Raw genomic sequence first — 25,100 nt, 5'->3', positions numbered from 1 at the left:
AAGACGGAATATTCCTCCAAATTATCTGCCGCACTGCCAGTCGTAACTTGTGTCGGAATACTCTTCTACATGGTTTTATTCACTACTGAAATTTTAGAACCAGTAAAACGAACATATTTATTTCAGCCGTGGATCCCGTTGCAACTAAAATTTACATGGGTTCATACTAACGTCTGAGTATGCATAGTGTATCACCAGACATTTCCCGAAGCGGTGAAATGGCATGCGGTAAAGCTACGAGTCATCAGTCGCATGTTGGGCGAAAGGTTAAGGTCACTACGGAAATAACCTCGCGCGGTGCGTTGTTGTGAGCCGTCGCTGCTGGGCGACGTCCCGTGCCAAAGTGTTTCGTCAGACGGGTGTGCGCGACGCCAAGCGTGAGCGGCGCGTCGCGACCGAAATACGCCGTCAACACGCCGAGTCGCGGCTGCACCTGTGGAGAACCGCAGCGAGCGCGCGGCGAGGGAAGCCGCGTGTGGTAGTACCGGTGCACTGACACCTTGGGGCGGATGGGGAACCTTGTGGACGGCGGCAACAAACACACTAAAGGTCGCATCGCAGCAGCGACAGAAGAGAAATTCTGCTGCTGCTGCCCGTGCGACACCTATACATGTTCACGTCATTACAAAAAATGCAGAGCTTATACTAAAATGCAGCAAACTTATAACACTGCAAATAGCGGAGCCTTTCTGGACGACAGAGGCCGAGGCACAGCCGATTGCCGTTGGTAAAAATAGTGTATGTGAAAATCTAACTTTGTGAAACAGCAGAGTCAAACAAATCGCTTCGATCGCACTGCCTGCGATATGCAGAGGCGTAGGTAAGCTTCACATGTCGAACAAGTCTTCCACTTTGCTGTGTATACACATACACAATTACACTTGTACATACACCAGAGTTTCATCTTCTATTCTGGCACATACAGTTCCAGAAATGAATTAAAATTATATGCTATCCCCTAGTTCTGACCAAGATTTTCAAGACGTTTCCCTCGATTGTAAGACAACTGTTCAAACTACAAATCCAACCCGAAATATTTTTAATTGGGATTACCTGTGCCCCAGTACCAACTTGCATGATATTTAGCTGAATAGTCGACGACTTTACAACTGCTTGTGGAAAGTAAAGAAAGTTTCATGAAACTTCTCATATGTCCTAGCACATGGAACAATATTTGGCCGGTTCTGCAGCAAAACTGACCCCCATGTCTTCATCCTTCAGAATCAAGGCCCGTATTCTACTTACCTTCCAAATCCATGTACTTTCCCAGGATAATTTCAATCGCCTTTTCCTCCCAGCTCACGAAATATTCCGAAATCCACCCATCCTCTCAGGCGCAACATACCCTACCTCTTATTCCAAATAAAAGCTCCAAACCACACTTTTCCTGACAAAATTAGTTTCACTCGCCGCCCATCACCCGCATAACCATCTCTTGACCCTTCGTGTCCCTTATCGTTTCTCGTAACGCTTCCTTTCCAATCTCAACATTATGCAAACTCCTCATATGGAAAATGTTCCCAGGACTCCCAGAATCTGTTACCCTGATAGCTCATGAGGACCACACACATCAACTCATCGAACTCATAACACACAATTTTTATTCGTAACAACATGTATTTTGTGTATTTCAATTGCTTTAATTAAATGTTGAAGAGCCCTCCGCCGATTGACGGACTGTGAAAAACGGCACAAATTATTATAAAAAGGAAACCATATTTGCAAAATAAACTGGGACATCACTTACAGTTCTGAAGGCATTTCGTAGTCGTGTGCAAACACATCAAATTAATTCTCACAAAATATAATATTAGTTTTAAAGGTTCTTCAGAGATTGCGACCAGTAACAAAATTTGATGCCTACTTAAATTATTTAATAAAGCAACGCGTTTAGATGAATAAACCTCATCGTCAGGCTACAATGGCAATATAAAACCAAGTAACGGAGGGACGCATAGATATTAAAGTTGTTCTGCACAGTCTTGGAATGTTCTGCGCGCCTCCTGTGGGGAAAGATAAGGACAACCTAATATGAGCGAATATTCACTTCGTTATAACCAGCAATAAATAAACCGACAGCCGTATTTTTATCTCTGATTTACTCCAGCTTATACCGGTTTCGGCATTCCATTACGCCATCATCAAGCCCGCTACGGTAATGTAGTAGTTGAGTTTATATTTCCAGACAAAATATTATGCAAAAGCGAACCAGTATCCGGACCAGAGTGCGTTAACAAAGCTAATCACTCGTAAGCAATCTGAGCACAACTCAGATTACTTACTTCCAAAAAGATTTCCAATTTGTATTGAAAAGGAAACCAAGGTAAGTACATTTTTCAAATTTTATTTTTGAAGTGGTCCACAGCCTCACCGTGTTTTCAGAATAAAAACTTGGTCCAAGTAGGCTACATATATAAATATATATCGGCTGTCGTCCTATCAGCCCTCTTATCGGGGATGGATGAAGTGAAATTCACGTCGTTTGTTTGCTGCTCACATAAAATGTTTTTGGTGATCACTCACTACTTTCATATGAAATGCGTGTCTTCTTGCAGTGTGTTCAGTTACCAGAATTCCTATGGTACCTTGTATGTTATTGACCACAGTTCTAATACTTACGAAGGACACTTAAATACAGCAGCACTATCAACTTTACTGTGGAGCCGAAACAAGATGGCGGTCAAAACAAATGTTGCTTGCACCTAACTATCAAAGTGTGGATCCTAGTGTTGTCAGTCACTTGCAATGTCTGCTGCTCGTCTTACTGTCCCATCTGTGATGTATAAACCCCGAAACATGTTGCTTCATTCATCCAACGATGTGGCAACGTATAAAAAAAACTACTGTAAGAGCTCGTTAACAGTGCTAGCATCAAATATTGCTGCCTGGGCTGCTAATCTGATGCTCCTGGTAATTAGAATGCCAGGGGAATACCAAAGCTCAGTTAACTGACTACATTCCTGCGTGCTACTCAGCGGAATATGGAACGCTCAGCCTTTAAATGTATGTCACTATATATATATATATATATATATATATATATATATATATATATATACGTGTGTGTGTGTGTGTGTGTGTGTGTGTGTGTGTGTCTGAATAATGGTGTAACTATGTGTATAGCTATATTACTCAAATCTGGTTCCCGTAAACTGTTCTCCCCTTGTACAGATGGTACTTACAGACCTGCACAAATATTTAACTCTTTATCTGCAGCTTTTGAAACTGTTCTTGCAGGACATACAAAAGAGCATTTTATTGTTAATTTAGATATACAGTCATTAACACGGACTTAATTGGGAATATCCCGAATGTGTACCAACGGCGATTTATCATTTCTTATTGTGTTACCTGTAGGATTATTACAGCACACTATCCCTTCGTGTCCTGCGTTCGATTTTCGTCTTGTTTACTCATTTCAGTGTATCGCGGTTGTGAAACTTGTTTTACGTCAGAAACAATCCTCTATTAACCTACGTAACTTCGTATCAAGCTATGACTTAAACTAATGTCTACTTCGAATTGTCCAAACAAACTGTAATCTGTAATATAACATTTCCAGTTTTGAGACAGCTGCACGGGCACGTCTCGAAAGCCAATAAATTAAAAAGAGTTACTTCATTAAATGATTTAAGTAGTCAACAAATTTTATGACTAGGTCTCTGAAAAATCTTTTCACATTTTTTAAACAGTCACAATCTATTACAGCTACAAACATTTTAATTGTTTACTGAAATGGATATGGCGACATTTCATACATTACGTTTTGAATTTAACTGATCGTTTGGCACTTCTGGGTACTAAAAAGATAATCAAGCAACGATGCGCGGTTCTCTCTGATGTAATTTGATTTATTTTATAACACACTGCGCCAGACAGTAGCTAATGTCGACCAGTAACTGAAGTTTCTTTCCACCTGTTCTGTTTTCAGGACTGTCTAATGGGAAACTAATTTGGTTTTACTCTTTAGTTTTCTTTAAAACTTGCTAGAAGCTTTACTTATTTTTCATATATGACACATATGTTTTACAGTTAACACATACCTGAAACAGAGATTTGACGAATGGGATTTCATTTTCGATTTCATTTTTCAGATTCATACATCATTTTAATCTTTTCTTTCAATGGACTATCTCGAAAATATTAGTGTTAGCTACTAAACTACGTGTGGTCACATGGACAGTCTTCGACTTCTATATTAGCTGTCAGTGTATATGTACAAGAACTACTACAAATATATTTCTTAGCAGACTTATCTTCACTCCCCAATAATGAAGGGTGTCTTAGAAGGGCGTTCTCTGAGAGGCAGACGGGATGAATGTGAAAATACGCGGCCCTCGCTGGCTGGTGGCACCATCAATGGAAGCGGACACAGTTGGCCGTGTTTCAAGGTCGACCACCGCTGCGACTGCCTTATTTTGGCTCTACTCTCTCAACTATCCTGTTACTAACGTGTAAACTAGTATTAGTTAGCTCTAAAGTATTGACTCCATTCATTAGCACCCACAGGAGAAAAATGTAGGTCATTCTAGTAACTCCAAATGACCACCTTAAATATATGACGATCAGTGCCATTGAAGTTTTCTTTAGACTGAAGTAATTTTTTCTATCCGATGTAGTGGAGAACGCTGTTTGGAATGGATTGCGTTGTGTGAATTAGTTACACAATGACAGTCGTCGATGAAACTGACGGGCCCTGCTTCGTTAACTTCAGCTGATAGCAACCCTTTTGCTAAGAACAAATTTCACAATATGTGGTGAAAAAATCCATCACACGGGTTCTGAGGTACTTAGGTTAGGGCCTATGTGAAAAGTAAAGACGTAGAACACTGAATAAATTGTTGAAGTATCAATTCAAAAATTCTTCCAATCTATATGTGCATACAGCAAACCATTGCTTAACAGTATTGGTTAAAAACAGTCTTCGTTGCAATTTTAGTTTTTTATTTTTCAAATACGCGTTTCGCCTTATTTAGGCATCTTCAGGTTGATCTTAATTTGGTATTTCTTAGACCGATCCTTTAGATCCTTTAGATCGGTCTAAGAAATACCAAATTAAGATCAACCTGAAGATGCCTAAATAAGGCCACCAAGACTGTTTTTAACCAATACTAGTATCAAATACGTATTTGTTTAAGACAAATAGTAAGTTCCACATGTCCCTTCAGTCATTCTTAACGTTCTCCTCCAACTTCGTTGCTGTCTGCAAAAATTTTATTCATATCCAAAGAATCTGAAAAGTTGCTGGAGATCTTGAATGTAATTTCGGCGAGGTAAAACTCCACACTGGAAGGACACTATACCTCCTTCGCGCAGCGTGAAGTAAGCGACCACTCTTAGCCCTGCAGTAAGCAAGCTACGTACAATGTCATCTGCCTCCATTTGTTTTAAATAACGTGGAGCAGTAGACATTAACAAAGATGTTATTATGAGCAGAATAAACTTAAAAATACGGTGAAAAGTGGTAATACATTTTCTGCATCTCGCGCAGATAACTACATTAATTCTGCGCCGGAAAATAACAACATTCGCTACTCCCGGCGAATTACCTAGTTCTGCCACTAACAGGCCAGAATGCCATTATATGCAGCGGCCGTAGTTCCACGGACATGTCGTTCGCCGAATGAAGACTATACACGTCTTCCTCGTAACACGCCAGTGGAATCTAGCTGCCCCCTACTGATGACTGCTTTGCTATGACTTACGGACGTTTTGGTGTCATCCTTCCATCATTAGGTTTACTCGCTAACGCCGACGCCGCACTCTCGGCTTTTGTGAATTGAAACTTGTTCTGTGGTTGTTTAATTGGGAAGTAACACGGCTAAAACATGTGCATGTAGGTTCAAACCAAACATGTGTGTAAAAAAATATTGCCTCAAAGCATAATTGTCATGGTTCTTCTATGTGAGATTTAGTTTTTTTTTCTCTCCTTAGCTGCACGAACGTCACACTTTGCCAAATTTGGTATTAATACTAAGTGAAGAATGTGTCAACGATTTTGATTACGCCTGTAATTCAACCTTCCGAATATCGTACGTAATTTTGTTTTTATACATGTGGGGGAAGACATTGTTGTTAGAAGCTGACAAAGGAAATAGGTATCCTGGAAACGAATCAACTTTTGTGTCCCTTTAAAGTAAGCTCTACAATGGCGAGTGCTCTCCTAGTGTAATATAGTTCGGTGTGCTGCGACAGAAATGACGTCAGACTGCATCAAGGAAATGGGTACCGGTGCTACTCTTCTAGACGTGCCGCAGAGTGAGAACCTCTGTGGTTACGACGAATGGAGCAGTGTGGAGTGTCACGTGACTGGGATGTGCTCAGACAATGTGCTAACTAGGGACGCGGCTGCTGAGCGCAGGATGATCAGAAACAGCGCCATGTTATCTCGCTGTTATCGTGTCTGCCCCACGAATGGGTCACTTCATTTCAGAGCCCCTGTAGGTACAAGGACTTTTGGTTAAGGAAATACCAAACTACAATTATTCGGAGCACGCATATGTGGTCACTGCGGCAAGACAATTCCATGAGTTCTTTTTCGTCTTCTTGTGCACTTTTCGTATTAAGACAATTGCAGCATGATACTGTTCCAATCTTTTTCTCTGTTTGCAGGGACTATTTTCCCGTTTGATCCGAAATTGTTTATCTGCATGGTAGTCGCTCAGCAATCATTGTTTGTAGATGTTCATTCCTTTTGTTTTCACCTTCCAAATTTTCAATTCCTTTCAATATCATTCAGTGTTCTATTTACTCTCTTACATAGTTTCATGTCTCTAAGAAGTCTCATTTCTGTTCTTTGTATTTGTTTTTGTATTTTATTCAGTACCTACGATTCACTTCCATATTATACTGTTAGCAACCCAACTGTCATTAAATTTAAGTATTGTTTCTTTCCATGTTTTATGCTGTAAAGTTTTATTAATTGTTCCACAGATGTATTCTTTGTATTCATACCATATTTTAGATTCACGATAGTTATCGTATGTTAACTGTTCAATTATTGTTTGACTGAAAATGATCTCAGCTCTGACAGAATGTTTTCCACAAAAGTCATTGACTTAAATTCAGCAGACATTTTCATGTTATGTTTCTTACGTATTTTATTTAGTTCATAATTACTTTTTGTAAATAATATTCTTTTGAAAAATTCAGTGTAAGGTCATCAGCAAGTTATTTTAGCTTTACCGACTTTTTTAGTTATACTACAGTGTTTATGCTAGAATTACATCTGTGAATTGCATCGACAGTGTATACACTGAACGGTGTAGGTCATAAACTACAGCCATGACTCGCTCCATTTAATTTTTCGTGATCGGTTTACTTTTGACTTCTTCTGGTTTCTTGCTGAGTTTTCTCAATACATTTTTATTTCTTCGTTTGTTTACTACATTGTAGCCTTTTATCTGCAATTTAAACGCAGGTTGTAGTCATTCTTACTCAAATTATTACTATCAACTGGAATTTTTTTTCTTATACTTCTATGCCTAAGGTTGCTTGTGTTTCTTTATACAGAATTTCGAGAGCTGATGTGGTCTAAGCTGTAAAGGTTAACTTTCCTGCTGTATTATTCTCCGTAAGTCTTCTCTAGCCACATTATGAAAAGCCTCCTCAAAATCTGAAAGAGCAATTTGTGTCTCTTTGTTAAACTCACAAGCTGTCGAAAAATAAAAGCTGCCTAAGTAATTGATCTTTCCTTTCTAAAACAGGGCTGTTCTTCCACCAGTAAACATTCTGCTATCGCTTTCAGTCTTGTGTTCAAAGTTCTTGCATAAACTTTATGTGCTTGCTCAAATGAGCTTTCCCTCTGTAGTTTTCACACTTTTTTTCCTGTTTCATATATCGATATTACTTTTGACTTCTTCCAGTTTCTTGCTGAGTTTTCTTAATACATTTTTATTTCATTACTTGTTTACTGCATTGTAGCCTTTAATCTGTAATTTAAACGCAGGCTATATTCATTCTTACTCAAATTATTACTATCAACAGCAAATTTTTTTCTTATACCTCGGCAACTACTGACTGTCAACGTTCGTTGAAAACCGCAACTGCCAGAGTGACATGCTGTGTTGTGTGGAGTAACCTGTTGCTGACAGGAGTCGTTGTCGAATATCGCGGGGTGTAACTGCGGGGAGCGAGCTACCGCGCAGTAATTCGTTCGCTATTTCTGTACCGGACAACAGTCACATCATTCAGACTTGCCTTCCCACTAAGAATTACAGAAGCCGTTGACGCAAACCTCTGCTTAGAGCAGGTAACACAACACACACATTAGCACGGATACATCAACAAAGCCACTGGGAGCACAAACCATTTAACGAGGTCATGTCGACTGGGGAATCTCCGCACGCGTTGGTACAAGCTGCTGGCAAGGGAGCAGTAAATCGAAAATTACCCGAGGTGATGCATCTTGTTTGCTAAAGGCGCCATTCAGGCAGGTGGAGAAAATATACTCAGGCGGAGGAAATTTACATTGGATGGAATGGTGTGTCTCTTCTCTCCCTCTCCGTCCCGCCCCCCTCCCCCCACCCTCCCCTAGTTTAGATCCTGGGTACGCTCTTGTTCTCACTCCGCGACGAAACTAGGCCACAAGACTCACTGCTGTCTTTTAATGCTTTATGTGAGCAAGACTTCGAACACTGCGGCATATTTTCACTCAACAATTAGTTGCTTACAGTCTACTTATCTGTAGCTTCATCGCAACAAAGTTTTACTAAAACAGTACGAGAACAGTGGCAAAACATATGTTTCTATCTTCACAACGTTACCTTTACGATTTCACAATAGCCCATTCCGTTCACAGCGTAAGGGCATTTTCATTTATTCATGCGTTTTTAAAAACAAATTCTATAATGTACTGAAAATGGAAACAAGGTAAGAAAGTTTTTCTTATTTAAAATTTGTAGAGTTCCCACATTTAATAATAAAACTTATTCGTTAAATCCAATCATTTCCTACATTTCCAGAATTCTGTGTTTCATTTAAATGAGAAAACCCGTAAGAGGATCTACGATTAAGTCGTTGTATACGTAAAACTCATAAACTTAAAACAAGAACACGGATAACTAAGTGAAATGCATGATCAACAATATTTATTGATCTGATGCTATTTCCGTTTAACTGCTTTTCTTGGTCTAAAAAAGGAAGTGAAGCTTTCAATTAGGAAACGTATAAACATATTAAACTTCGATGGTGTTTCGGAAAGATTTCGTGAACATGAAAGTAGTCAGTAGCTTGAAACAGCTGCATTTATACTTTAACACTATATCGAGTCCCACTTACGTATTTAAATTTTCAATAATCGCTAGACTGAAAAATAAATATTGCATTGAAAAATGAATACCATTGTTTCTTGTAGAAATCAAACAATTGTGCCTTCGGCGTGTGTCGTCCAGAAACGAATGGGCAGTTTAGACAGAATACATTGCGCAGAGAAGTGAAGTCTTTGATTTGACTGAATAAGTGTCCTTGAATAGGCACCCACTGAAGCACAGTGATTAAACATTGAGTATTTATAGCATAAGCAGAAGCAACACTTGCAACATGGCGTGCGACAGAGAAGCGACACTGCCTGGTTGTTTAAAGCCCGGAAGTGGTGGTTACTTTCCCTGTCAGACACGAGAGTCTGTCACCGATGAATGACAGACGTTACACCGACATCGATAACTTAAGAAAAACGCTTACTCCGATTGGCACAATAAGGAAAACTGGCTTACAATGTGTTGGATTCAGCGAGCATGTTCGTGAGCAGTGATATCAAATCTTCATAACCGAACTGGTCAAATTTAGCGACGACGGAAATTAATAGGATACTTTCACTTGTAAGCACTATGAAGTAGCTAGGTGGGAAAATAAAGAATATGGTTAAGGAAATAGCAAACTACAATTATTCGGTGCAAGCGTATGTTCTGGTTTTTCTGAAAATAATTTGAGTGTATCTGTAAGCCGTTTCGGAAAAAAATGACAAGGCGCATTTATCTACAAGGTTCGCAATGAACCAAGACAAACGGTATCGCATTTATTATGTTCGGATGTTGCAAAATATTGTTAGACACAGAATAAGGAGAATGGCGTTAGGATGTACATAACATGAAGTACATAATATGATAAAGTGACGAGACAGACTTTTTTGGTTTTAGGATGATATCGTCATTCACATGACGAGAGTGTCAGGATTTAATGCAGGAAGGAATATAAGAATAGAGATACGCGCCGGAGATCCTTTGACAATGCCAATGTCGAAGTAGTACAAGTACTGAAGCTATAATGTTGGCATTACTGTCACAGCTGCAGACAACAGATTAAGGATATAATTTACTATTCCAGGAATAATTGAAGAAACAGAAATTTTTTCGGAGTTATAATAATGCTCAGACCGCTGATCTCTAACTAGTATAAACAGAGCAATCTGTATGTAAGAATTATTTTTCGCATTACTGTCAGCCAAAATAAAGCAATTTTTTGAAATTTCAGGAAATAAATGAAAGAAAGAAAACTAATCTAAGTGAAATTTCCTCATGAAATGCTAATAAGAGGTACACGGAGCTACTTCTTAAAAGAAGTGGAGGTACCATGATCACAAAAGGAAGACAGACTCGGAATGTGAATGACTTGTTACGTTAGCGTAAGAATCAATAAAAGTGAATGGATTGAGGAAAACAGAAAAGAATATCAACGCGAAGAGGAATAACTTTAGCATGTAGAGCCTGTTTATTACTTAGTGAATGTGTAACTGTCAATCACATTTGTAAAGTAATGTTTATGGAACGGGGCCTCAAGTAAACAAGAATTGCACTAAATATATAAAGCAAAGATCATTCCCGTTGAACGGCTTCTATGGAAAGTACTGGTAACGTGAAATAAGCAGGTGATTGGGAGACATACGAACATAACTTCCTGGAATGCTTCGAGTACTTAAGCGATCGAAAGGTACTGCATTTACTCGTACTACGGGGTAACAGGAACTAGTACTGTACTAAATTACAGCTGAGGTATAGGCTACACTAAAGAAACTGCCACTATAAATTTGGATAACAGTGTCAGATGTGTTAAAAACTTTCCATTATAGCCACCGTCTAGGCAATACAGAAATATCTGAGACGGCTGCTGTTGAGTTCGAGTAATTGTCCGCTATGGGAAGTTCCTTTTTTGGGAAAAGCATTGCTTTCGCGATATTTTGACAGTGAAATGACAAAAAGGTAGTTAAGATTTAATGTGAAAACTAGGGAGAACAGCTTTTTTTTCAGATAGGCAACTTTCTTACTGCTCACTGCCTTCGGTGTGAAAATATTGACTTCGTTCAGAGATTCCCGGCGGGGTCAGGGTTTTTCTCTGCCTCGTGATGACTGGGTGTTGTGTGATGTCCTTAGGTCAGTTAGGTTTAAGTAGTTCTAAGTTCTAGGGGACTGATGACCATAGATGTTAAGTCCCATAGGGCTCAGAGCCATTTTGAACTTCGTTCAGAGGCGCTTCAGTCTGGAATCGCGCTGCTGCTTCGGTCGCAGGTTCGAATCCTGTCGCGGGCATAGATGTGTGTGATGTCCTTAGGTTAGTTAGGTTTAAGTAGTGTTAAGTCTAGGGGACCGATGACTTCAGATGTTAAGTGCCATAGTGCTCAGAGCTATTTGAACCATTTTGAACAACTGTCTTCGTACGCGGTAACGTTATTCCCTATTAAGGAAATATGGCATTACAATTTCCCTGAATTTGTTGTTAATAACTTGAGTTTAGCATCGTTCAAGATGTTTATATTTCACCTACAGATATCAGGGTGTCCCACAATAATACATACACCCATTGAAAGTAGATTTCTCTTTAATTAAAGCAAATACGAAGAATTCTTTTGTGGGTAATATTTCAAAAACCAGGGAAAAGCTTGGCAACGCTTCCTTTTGTTGCAGGGTTGGAAATAAGCACGGCGTTATCGTTTCATGAACGAAACTGGATGCCAAAGTGTTGCTGGAAAGAGAGAATATGAATACGGTTAGGCGTCGTTGGAGAGTTGAATTTGGAGCCCGAAACCAGTGTGAAATAGATGGAATACCCCATAACGTGGAGAAGGAATATAGCACAAGAAAGAAATGTTCGATAGATAAGGGAAATGTTAATGCAGTGATTCCGGCGTACACAAAATACCTGAGAAAGTTTGTGAGACAGTGCTCTCGCGTCACTGGGATCTGCAGAAACACTGTTCACAGAATTTTGCTTACTTACGGCTGGAAGCCTTATATTCCACTTTTCCACGTTTTGAAAGACGATGATCACGATAGGAGAATTTGAATTTTCTGCGCGGTTCATGAACATGCATGAAGAAGATGAACGTTTCCAAGATAAAATTCTTTGGTCGAATGAAGCCACCCTTAAGCTTAACGAAAAAATTAGCCACCGTAACTGCGTGTATTGGACTAACGAAAATCCAAACATAACTAAAGAAAGGAATTTTAATCTACCTGCAGTATCAGCCTGGTGAGGTCTCTCGTCTTGAGGATAAGCAGGACCGTGCTTCTTTAAAGCGAGGGTTGCATGTGATTCTTATCTAGAGACGTTTGTTGTACATACTAACTCCAGGTCTTAATGGCGTATTTTACAATGAAGATCATTTCTTTCAACAGGACGTGGCACTACCTCGCTTTCTATTTGGTGTGACGGAGTTTCTCAGTTACATATTCCCTTCGATACAGATAGTATGAAGATGAAGTGCTGTGGAGAATTCGGCTTGGTCACCTTTAGACTTTCGTATTGGGGTACTGGTATGCTGCAAACAATGGATGATGTAATACAGCAAATAGAGCAAGCACGCGTCGCTGTTATGTTAGAAAAAATACGATTAGTATGTCGCTATGTTCCAAGCCTTTATCGACAACGCACTGCGGACGAAGGTGGTCATTTCGATGATGATGATGTTTGGTTTGTGGGGCGCTCAACTGCGCGGATATCAGCGCCCGAAGAAAATCCCGACCTTTGCTCAGCCCAGTCTCGCCACTTTCATGAATGATGATGAAATGATAAGGACAACACAAACACCCAGCCATCTCGAGGCAGGTGAAAATCCCTGACCCCGTCGGGAATCGAACGCCGGACCTCTTGCTCGAACAGCGAGAACGCGACCGCGAGACCACTATGTACCATCTTAAGTTATACTTCAGTGTATACGGCACCAAAACCTTTAGTTTCGAGGAGTGTATACATAGTTTGGGGACCCTGTACGTAGGTAGCCATCACATTGAAGTAGTACGATAAAAGGCCAAAGAAGTGTTGCTACTAACACTCTGTTAGTAAAGATATTCGTCTGTCGCTCTTAATCTTTTAAGCTTGACAATGACCATTGTGCCACACATTTTACGGCATGGTTCAAATGGCTCTGAGCACTATGGGGCTTAACTTCTAAGGTATCAGTCCCTTAGAACTTAGACCTACTTAAACCTAACTAACCTAAAGACATCACACACATCCATGCCCGATGCAGGATTCGAACCTGCTACCGTAGCGGTCGCGCGGTTCCAGACTTAAGCGCCTAGAACCGGTCAGCCACACCGGCCGACTGCATTGTAAACAGAGGTGCTTAACAGCCTTAGAGGTACTGGTAGTGAGTTGGAAGATATGGGGATATGGATGCAACGAAATCGATATAATGGTAGGATAAATTGTAATCAGGTCGTTTCCAATGAAGCTGTACAGTGATTTTATTACAGAAGTCAAAGAACATCGTGTTTACAGCATTACCGGGTGTCCCAGTAGTCTTTCCCCATTACAAACATTTGTAAGGCAAAAATATGACACATAGACAAATACTTTTTATCTTGTGTAGCATGTGACATAATCAAGTTTTTGTGTACATGCATGCTTACTGTTATTTTACTTGTTACATGGCATAGTGACGTAGCAACAGCGGAATCGGACACCATTTGCAAGCAACGTGTACTTAAACCAGGGGAGGAGGCAATGAGTCCTCTGGAATCACGAGATACAGTGACCAAAAACAGTCTAGTGAAAATTCTAGTCGGTATACCATAAACAGCCACCAGATGTTATGAGCATCAAGCTGTGGCATGCGTAGTTTAGGAAACAGGGAGCGTCTGTGATGTCCCAACAGGCAGATTTGGACCTAGTGCGCAGACAACTCAGACAGTGAGAGACGTCTTCGTGAGAAGTGCCACGAAGTCAGTCCACAGAGTCTCACGTGGGTTGCAGATTCCGAAGACATCTGTGCACCGCATCGTACACAAACAACTTTTTTCCGTGCACACCAAGTCCAGATCGTGGACTCTCGCCAACCAACGGCATACAGAGTTCATTTGAATTCACTGTTGCCATACTGGCTGAGGTTGGGGAAGACAATGACTATCTGGAACATGCCTTTTTCACAGATGACACCACATTTCATTTGACTGGTGTTGTCAGCTGACACAGTGTTAATATCTTGTGGTCTGAGAAGGACAGACAGAGACAGCCGGAATCTGAACGTGTGGTGTAGTCTTATGCACAATAAAATCATTGGACCACTTTTTTTCAGTGAAACGATAATCACAGCCAACAGCTACTTTGATATGTTGCAGTTATTTGTTGTGCCATAGATTCAAGACATTCCGGACTTATGTTGATGGTGTTGAGTCAGCAACCAGCCACAAATTTATTTTCAGTTCCTTTATTCAGAGGGTACCGTTACCGGTTTCGAATTGTTATGATTCATCTTCAGACGGTTCATACTTTCATTACAACTTTTTTACAGGTTAATTGTCCTAAAATATAAAGAAAACATAATTATAAACACACCACACAGATGGTTGCGCTATAGATTTTCATTGGCTGTGACTTATGTGAAATGTCGGTTTGGAGTGTTTGTTTGTACTACATTCGTCCAACAGATGTGAATACATTCCAACTGCATTCTTATCGTTGCACACGAAAATTTTTCGCGCTGAACACTTTAGGTGTGTCACAGAAAAGATTTCTAGCACACACTACATGTTTTGATACAATACAAAGTGCTTACAAACATATGAGTGACAAAGACGCTATGATATATCGTAACATCATGAAGATCTTTGGAAAAAGATCATAAGTTCACTCATGTAACTGAAACGCTTTTTACACTGGTATAGAGAGACATTGATTTTGTGAGCTTTAGAGCGAATACTGTTACATTAATTACAAAATTGATCCATTTTTTGAGTACTGTATAATAAGATAGTACATTATTTATTTACATTTAGCATCATGAGAATTGTAGTAACATATAAATTTGCTACTTTATCTGCAGATAGGCGTAGGAATATTATTTGCTTTGGAGGGTGGAAAATAATTTTTGGAAATTTTTCAGGAAAGGGGTGTTAGCTAACTCGGCTTGTTCATTAAGGATATAGTCTGGGGTGCTGTTTGTGTATGTGTGTATTTCAATTTCTTGTAGTATATTCACAGCGGGTCCTTTTTCTACTACATTTAAAACTTTTAAGTTGTTCTCAATGTTTCTTACTGAATGGTTTTCTTCAGCAATATGAACTGCAAATGCAGATTTGTTCAAGTTACCAAGCCTTAAAGCATCAATGCGCCCTTTGTATCTAACTTCAAAACTTTTGCCTGTCTGTCCAATGTAGAATTTTGGGCATGTATCGCATTTGAGGTTGTATATTTCTGATTTACCGTAGGGGCCCTTGGAGGTATTTACATCATGGATTGCTTTTTGTTGTAATTTATTATTTGTGGAAAAGCTGATTGTGATATTTTTCTATTTAAGTAAGTTAGCTATTTGGTATGATAGTGGGCCTATGTATGGAAGAGTAGCATATTTAAGTTTGGCTTCTGTGGCACACTGATTTGGCTTGGAATGCATGATGTGTGGATTGCTGTGAAGTGGATCTGTGCTTTTTGTCTGTATTTTGCTATGGATTTTGTCTATTATTACTATTATTATTTATACTTTGCAACGATAAGAATGCAATGGGACTGTATTCACATCTTTTGGACGAATGTAATTCAAACAAACACTCCAAACCGACATTTCACATAAGTCACAGCCAATGAAAATCTATAACGCAACCATCTGTGTGGCGTGCTTATAATTATTTGTTATTTATACTTTAGGACAATTAATCTGTATAAAAAACGTTGTAATGAAAGCAAGAACCGTCTGAAGATGAATCATAACGATTCGAAACCGGTAACGGTACCCTCTGAATAAAGCAACTGAAAATAAATTTGTGGCTGGTTGCTGCCTCAACACCATCGACATTTGTCTTCAAATAACAGCCACGGTCTCCAACCATGTCATCATATGACAAAATTGCATTCCGGACTTAACTTTCCAACAAAATGGTCCGTCATCTGATTGGGAGTTAAATAATGTTGCGTCTTTGGACACAAAATCTCCGGGAAGATGGATCGGGTGTGGTGGTCCGTTCAACTGGCTTCTGCGACCACTGGACATTAAAACCACTGGATCTCTTCCTTTCGGGTTATGTTACGGACTAGGTTTACCAAACACCAATGAATGATACTGCATGATTACAGAGCAGAATTACTGACGTCATAACATCTATCACTCGCAAAATGGCCGACACATGGGTGGATTTGGAGTGTATCTGGATATCCTTCGGGTAACGGAAGGAGCACACGTCGAATTGTGGTGTGTGTGTGTGTGTGTGTGTGTGTGTGTGTGTGTGTGTGTGTGTGTGTGCGTACACAAAAACTGCAAGATAAAAGATACGTGTCTATGTTCCATATTTTCTGCCTTACGCATGTTTGTATCAGGGAGAGATTTCTGGGATACGTTGTATTTCTATAGCACTGCCACACAGTACTATATCTTTTTTGCAGACTGCACTAAAGAAAGCCACTCTCTTCTAGTAAGCACTGTTTGACTTGCAGGATGCGTCTGTGCCGAAGGCCGTGCGGTGACATCCTGTTACTGGGGCGAGGAACAAAGAAGTTGTGTTGCACGCGGCGGCAGGTAGGCGGCTTTTCGGCTGGCACGCGCCGCTCACGTGCCAACAGCTGGTTGCCAGCTGCGATGTTTCGAGCGCCGCGCGCCGACACGGCCACTGGCCCTTTCACCTCGCGTCTGTCTTCCCGTGCAAACACCGCAGAAAGATACGTCATAAAATTCAGTGATCGACACCTATCGTAGTTCAAGCCAAGGCGGGTTAAAATTAAATTCTCGTTGATTTGCAAAAGTATACATGATCCGTTTATTCAATCCCAGCCATTTGATCTTCATGTACACCAAGGACTAGGGAGCCGGCCGCTGTGGCCGAGAGGTTCTAGGCGCTTCAGTTCGGGACCGCGCTGCTGCTAAGGTCGCAGGTTCGAATCCTGCCTCGGGCATGGATGTGTTTGATGTCCTTAGGTTACTTAGGTTTAAGTAGTTCTGAGTCTAGCGGACTGATGATCTCAGATGTTAAGTCTCAGAGTGCTTAGAGTCATTTGACCATTTTGAAGGACTAGGGACTGTTACGATAATTAACCACGAGTCACTCCCCTCTCTTTCACCAGTATTCCTCCGCTGCCCCCCCCCCCCCCCCAACTCCTCCTTCCTTAATAATCTTTCTGGTCCAAGCCCCAGTTGGCTGCACCTAAACAAGCGCCGATAATACGTTATCGCAGTGATACAACGCTAACTTCCTTTTCAGTGCCCTTGCAGATCGTCCTGATTATTTGCTGGTTCGTTAATGTACAGAGTGATATGTGTAACGCACTAACTGCAACATTTACGACTTCCGTGAGAGTTTTGAGGAGGGCAGGAAAAAAATCTGAAGACAATACAAACTACAACGCTGTTTAACGATTGCACAGCTGGGGCCATAAAGAAGATAAAGAAAGATCGGCTCCACGGTCGAAGGAATTAGGGTTTATCGGTAGCCGAAATAAAGTCACTCGCTAGAGAGATAATAAGCATGTAGTCATGCAGCCGAAGTTTTCGGCAGCAGTAATTCTCCTGGAATAACGTATGCTATGCACTAAATATGCCAAATAGACTTCACGATTCATTGTGAACAGACATATGCTCAACGCACCGTAAACAGATCTCTAGAAAACGTATCTCTTTTTCATAACAACTGCATTTCGCCGTTAAGAAAGTATATTTCTGGTTAAAAAATGGTTCAAATGGCACTATGGGACTTAACAGCTGTGGTCATCAGTCACCTAGAACTTAGAACTACTTCAACCGAACTAACCTAAGGACATCACACAAATCCACGCCCGAGGAAGGATTCGAACCTGCGACCGCACCAGTCGCGCGGTTCCGGACTGCGCGCCTAGAACCGCGAGACCACCGCGGCCGGCTATATCTCTGGGTTTAGAACGTTGCAAGCATATTTGGGGAAAGCAATTTATGCTGATGACGGTTGTCACACATGTCCTTTACACTGTTGCACATTTACCTTGGAAGACTGTGACGATGAAACACTAGTAGACAGTTTAAATCGTTGACGTCTTGTGCTAGCAGGATTTCTTTGTTTAAATGAGACATCTGCCGCACCTCTGGAGTAAATCTTGTTAATAGGACATTTGCGAGGTGCAGAGTAATGAAAAGTATTTGAAAATTTTTTTGGATGATGGGAATATATAAACAGTCACTAGGATAAAGGTAAGGAGTCCGTCACAAGAATTAAAGAGTAATAATATGGCGAATTTAGCAGAGCCTAACGTCAGTAGTAACGGTCTACACCACGTGGTTCCTCAGTGCGCCTCAGCTGGAAGCTGGTTGCAAACAAGTAACTCAGCAGACTCTCCGGCACTGTGGTCAAGGCGACCGAACTCTCAGTCAGGAGAAATCTAGTTAAGACACCAGATTTATGATTTCCAAATTGTGCCAATGCTTCTGTGACAAACTCTAAGACGATTCTGTGAGTAAATAACGGGCAAATTCCTTCTCACTTTTTTTCTTCGGGTGAGACAGTGGTACACCAGTGTTGTCGATTGCACGGCAAATACTAATCAAAATATACTGTCACGTCTCAGAATGAAGGACATTACAGTTTAGCCTAAATAACTTTTCTTTTCATAAAAAAACAGGTTAAAGATCTTTTTGGGTGTTACGACGCGGTGTAAAGCAAAAGTAGAGTATAGGCTGATGTTTCGATCACCTTTTAACGGTTCTCTTCGGGTCTTTATTAATGACGAACACGTTTTGACGTTCGAAGAATACTACTGAGAATAAGTTGAAACAGTGTCTCTTACTCTACTTTAAGACCGTTTCTAATTTCAATGGTCATCGTCGATGTGTCGAAACGATCGTGCAAATATAGAAGCCCCGAAGATGATATTTGAAAATAGGTCGAAACGTCGACGTGTTCTTTTTATCGTATGGCGAGGCATTATTGACAGGTTTGTTTGACCTACAAGAGAGCATCACAAGACATTGATAAACAATGACTGACAAACACTTAAAAGTAGACGCGTACTGCCCTGCTAAAGGCAATTTCAAATCTTTCGAGACAACAGTTTTCACCCGAGGAATTTAGGATTGTACTACAATCCCTAAATGCCTTATTCATTGTTACCGCAGAGAATACGAAGACAAGATTGTTACTAATTACAGCGCCTGCAGAAACATTTAAATAGTTGTTCTTCCCGCGCTCCATTCAGTAGGGGAACGGCAAGCAATCCAAGTACTACCTCCATGCACTTCGCAGCGTTTTGCGCGGTACAGGTGTAGATAACATCGCGAGCGATTTTCGCTGGTCCCTACACGACCACCACTTCCGAGCGACCAGTGCAGCGTGCGTCAGCGCGCGTAGCAGTTAAGAGGTACTCACCATGGCAGCTCGAGAGTCAGGTGGTACACGGACGCGCGATGTGAACAGAGTAGTCGTGTGGCCTGCGGGAGAACACTCAGACAGGCGGCTGGTCGCACAGTGCGGGCTCGGCTGGCGTGGGGAGTCTGCGGTCCGGAGCGGCGGCGCACATGCGCGGAGCAACAGCCGCTGCCGCCGCTACTGCTGCCGCCGCGCGACAGACACGCGACCGGCGATAAAAGCCGCGGGCCACAGCCGCGGACTTGGGACTCTCAGTCTCGGTCGTCTCTTTACGCGCCCTCTTTGACTCCGCAGCATGGGTTAAGTGCGCCGGTGCTACAGGGTGTCCATATTTAAAGTTGCAGTTTCAAAAGTCTGTAGAAGAACGGCAAGTTGAAAAAGAGAGTTAGTGGGAGGGAGAGAGGGTGATACACAGGGTGGTTCACGAAGATATGCAAATACAGTATAGCCTCGTTAGCGCGAACTCGCATAAGACGAACTCGCGGTTAGCGCGAAAAAAAAATATTGGTCCCACCAGGAATACATCATGGTATGAAACTTCCTGTCAGATTAAAACTGTGTGCCGGACCGAGACTCGAACTCGGGACCATTGCCTTTCACGGGCAAGTGCTCTACCAATTTTTTTTTTTTTTTTAAATTGATCTCATTTTGTTCGTTTTGTTTGCTAGGGGCGGACGTTGCAAGACACCCGTTTCAGTTCCTCGTTGATCCATTTATTACAGAGGGCAGTTAACCCTCTGACCGAACACGCTGAGTACCGTGCCGGCGACCAACTGAGCTACCCAAGCACGACTCACGCCCCGTCCTCACAGCCTTACTTCTGCCAGTACCTCGTCTCCTACCTTCCAAACTTTACAGAAGCTCTCCTGCGAGGCGTGAGTCGTGCTTGGGTAGCTCAGTTGGTAGAGCACTTGCCCGCGAAAGGCAATGATCCCGAGTTCGAGTCTCGGTACGGCACACAGTTTTAATCTGTCAGGAAGTTTCATATCAGCGCACACTCCGCTACAGAGTGAAAATCTCATTCTGGAAACATCCCCCAGGCTGTGGCTAAGCCATGTCTCCGCAAAATCCTTTCTTTCCAGACGGCTAGTTCTGCAAGGCTCGCAGGAGAGCTTCTGTAAAGTTTGTAAGGTAGGAGATGAGGTACTGGCAGAAGTAAGGCTGTGAGGACGGGGCGTGCTTGGGCGTGCTTGGGTAGCTCAGTTGGTAGAGCACTTGCCCGCGAAAGGCAATGGTCCCGAGTTCGAGTCTCGGTCCGGCACACAGTTTTAATCTGTCAGGAAGTTTCATATCAGCGCACACTCCGCTACAGAGTGAAAATCTCATTCTGGAAACATTATGGTATGTTTTATCGGTTAACACGAATTTCGGTTAAGGCGAATTACGAACTCTGTTTCATTTCCTAGCGTAATTAAATATCGCTGTAACACAAACTTCCGACCTTAGAGTATTCTAAAGCGTAATTTTTTCACGAAATGAATGTAGGAAATGTAGCTACAAAGCTAATTATACTTATTGTTGACTCGTTTTTAACGTATTGTAGTCGGTAGCCGCGATTATCACCTCAACAATCAGAGTATGCTGTACATTGTAAGACATTCAATAACGTGTGCAGCAGCATTTAGGAATGTACTCATTGCCAGATTTGACAGGTGTTTTGTTAGTCGTAGCCGTATCGAGTTGGAATACTGAATAAAAACTACAGTTACAACCAGTACCGTAGCACGCGAAAATGGCAAAGAGGAAATAGACGGCTCTAAATGTACAGTTAAAGCTTAAGATTCTAGATGAAGTGGAGCGTGGTACCAAGAAAACAGCAATTGCAGAGCAGTTTGGAATACCTAAATCTACTTTATCTACGATTATTAAGAATCGAGAAATAATTATTAATGCTGCGGCATCAGGCTCTGGAAACAAATCCAAACGACTTCGTACCGCCAAGTATGAAGGCATCGAGACGTTACTGCTAGAATGGTTCAATCATGTGCGTGCATCTAACATACCTCTAACTGGCCCTGTGATTCAGTCAAAAGCAAATGATATTGCTAAAGATATGGACATCGAAGACTTCCGTTGTTCTGCTGGTTGGCTGTATCGGTTCCAAAAGAGACATTCCATTTCATCTGTACAAATTTGTGGTGAAGCAAATAAAATTGATGAAGAAAGTGCGAACAGCTGGCTGCATGAATTTAACCGAGTGAGGGAAAAGTATTCCTCGTGTGATGTGTTTAACATGGATGAAACTGGATTTTTCTACAATCTTTTTCCAAATCACATCTTGGGGATTAAAGGTGATAAGTGTCACGGTGGAGCACGAAGCAAACAACTTTTGACTGTCGTATTGTGCTGTAATACTGACGGCAGTGAGAAGTTTTGTCCCTGGGTTATCGGCAAATCCGAGAAACCACGTTGTTTTAAAAACATAAATATAGACACTTTACCTTGCATCTACTCTCACCACAAGAAACCTTGGATCGATGGCACATCATTTCGCAAGCGTCTTCTTCGTTTCAACAGTCGAATGGTTGCTCAAAATAGACATGTTCTTCTTACATTGGACAGATGTACTGCCCATAACGTTCATGATCTGAACCTATCCAACATAAAGGTTCAGTTTTTTCCACCCAACGCCACAAGCCGCCTTCAGCCTTTGGACCAAGGCATAAGCTCTCTCAAAAAGAGAGCTTATTGTAAGCGACTTGTAAGAGCTGCAATTCGTGCTGCTGAAAGCAATAGTGCAACCCCAAATTGGAATCTGCTTGACGCAATAAAAGCCATCGCAGCAGCCTGGAATTCAGTATCGCCTCGTCATACAGGGAAGTGCTTTAACATAGCTTGGAGACATAGAAACACTGAAGATGTCCACGAGTTAGAAGATGCCACTTCACCTGATGAATGGACAGTTCTGCAGGACGTTGCGAACCCTGGGATTACTTTCGAAGAATTCATTGGTGCAGACGACGATGTTGCCGTATGTGCTTCTGTGGAATCGGATGTGCCAAAAACTGTGAACGAGGCGCAAGAAGGGCCATCAAAAGAAAGTGAAGAGGAAGAGAATACAGGTACCATTCCACCTACCCGCCAGGAGATGTTAACAGCCTTGGACTGTTTAGAACGGTTCGCTTCAACATCCGACGTCACTGCTGGGTTTACGGACGCTATCATTACAATTGGTTGTGAAATAACAATATATTATCGTTCCCATGAACGTCAGCGAACCATCACCGAATTTTTTCCAAGAAAGTAATGTATATAAGTTCTGAGTACTTAGATTTTACAATCACTTTATGGTGTTATAAGTCTACAATAAAGTGATTGATAGTGCCGACAAGAGTGGCCGAGCGGTTCTAGACGCTACAGTCCGGAACCGTGCGACCGCTACGGTCGCAGGTTCGAATACTGCCTCGGGCATGGATATGTGTGATGTCCTTAGGTTAGTAAGGTTTAAGTAGTTCTAAGTTCTAGGGGGCTGATGACCTCAGAAGTTAAGTCCCATAGTGCTCAGAGCCATTTGAATCATTTTGATTGATAGTGTATTACACATTAGTGTACTGCTGCACATGTATACTTATTGAAATCTGTGTTTTTCACTTAATACGAATTTTTTTAACACGAACTGATTTTTCGGTCCCTTCGGATTCGTGTTAACGAAGTTTTACTGTATTTTAATATGTTATTCTACAAGTAAAACTAAAAAAAAAATTTCATACAAACGTAAGTTTGCAAATGTTAAGTTACAGAGTTACAGCCAATAAAAGATTTTGCCTGAAATTTAGCAACTTCGCTAATATGTGGCCAACGCCTATGTTAATATGAAGTTTTTTCTTTAGTTTATTCATTTCATACAAACGTAAGTTTGCAAATGTTAAGTTACAGAGTTACAGCCAATAAAAGATTTTGCCTGAAATTTAGCAACTTCGCTAATATGTGGCCAACGCCTATGTTAATATGAAGTTTTTTCTTTAGTTTTACTTGTAGAATAATATATTAAAATATTTGCGTATCTTCGTGAATCACCCCGTATATTCGCACGTATAATAAATCTCTTCCCTCAAAAATATTTCTCTCTTTCATACCTCTTCTTGAAATATGTCAATAGAAAATCAACCAGGCAACGGACAATTTTATAAGCTAAGAAATAGGTAAATAACAATTATGGTGTGTAAGAAAAATGTTAAGAAAAATGATTTGTAAAATTCATTTAAGTTCTTTGCATATCGATGGTGACAGTGAAGTATCGGCATGAAGCTCTTTGTTGGCGGGAGAGCCTGCGCATTGATACATAGGGAGCGTGGCGAGAAGCCCGCAGATTGTCGACAGAACACTCTTGAGTCAACCTTTGTGCAGTGAAGTTGTGGATAGACAGAGCGGTGTGCCTCTTCGCCATAGCTATATATTACTTGAAAAATACTATAATTATATAATTGGTAATTATTTATGAATTATTAAAAATCGACGTCATGAAGACATCAAAGGTATTTAAGTGCCAACTGCATATTGTAAGTTCGTTGCTACATTTTTAATTTGTTTTATGTAAATGATCCCCAAACTTTTTTATAAATTGAATCATTATAAAGAGCTAAAAATTTATATTAGGTCATTTTCAGAATAGATCTGTTTATCTCAATCAATATAGTATTATTTTTCATTGAACCCAGTAACCACAAGATCTTACTTTTGTTGAGTTTTCTCAATTTTTTTATTTAATAATCACGTTGAATTTTTCACCAGTAACTACAATAAAAAAGAAGCAAATGAGTAGTAAGTACAGTTTTAGCTCACATATTTGCAATCCCAGTAAATAATGCCAACCCAAATAATTGTCAACAATAGATCAGAGTGAGTATATTCAGTCATGCAGTCAGATGACGTTATCCAGAGTCGACCCAGTAAAATAAAAGGCAAGAAAAATATATATGTATGTTTTCAGGTTCACTGCATAGACAACCAGTCCTAAGGGCCACGGCGCAAGCTTATGTGTTCACGTCGAAATAATCTCCTTTTGATAAGTCACATTAAAATTGCTATCAATAAAGGCACAAGGCGTACAACATTGCGCACGCTAAAGACTATCAGATCAGACTCGTTTTCAAAAGCAAGTACCGACAGGAAAGCTGGAAGAAACCGAAAGTTCAATTCTCTTTCTTTCTTTCATTAGATGGAAAGTAAGTCAAATTTCATTTCTTATAGACGGGAAGGTTTCACTCTGTGTTACCACAGATAGCGTGTCACTGATCTCATTTTTACTAAGGTTTTAGTATGCGCGAGGTGCGTATTTGCTTTCACCGCCCCCAGTGGTATGAATAAGTTCTAATAAATGTTCACCAACCTGCAATCTTCAGCAGTTGT

The 25,100-nt window shown here is 40.8% G+C and overlaps 1 protein-coding gene across 2 annotated transcripts in view; it reads right to left on the bottom strand.

Moving 5' to 3' along the window:
- Window positions 1–19,943, bottom strand: part of LOC124795452 (nocturnin) — a 384,759-nt gene extending 364,816 nt beyond the window's left edge. For both annotated transcript variants that reach the window (XM_047259475.1, XM_047259478.1), the window contains exon 1: window positions 19,752–19,943. The gene's annotated coding sequence lies outside the window, so the exon portion shown is untranslated. The remainder of the gene's footprint in view (window positions 1–19,751) is intronic.
- Window positions 19,944–25,100: the final 5,157 nt, after the last annotated feature.

Source organism: Schistocerca piceifrons, chromosome 4 (genome assembly GCF_021461385.2).
Source record: "Schistocerca piceifrons isolate TAMUIC-IGC-003096 chromosome 4, iqSchPice1.1, whole genome shotgun sequence".
Classification (NCBI taxonomy): domain Eukaryota; kingdom Metazoa; phylum Arthropoda; class Insecta; order Orthoptera; family Acrididae; genus Schistocerca; species Schistocerca piceifrons.
The sequence above is the reverse complement of the archived record's forward strand: the minus strand, read 5'-3'. Positions and strand labels throughout refer to the sequence as shown.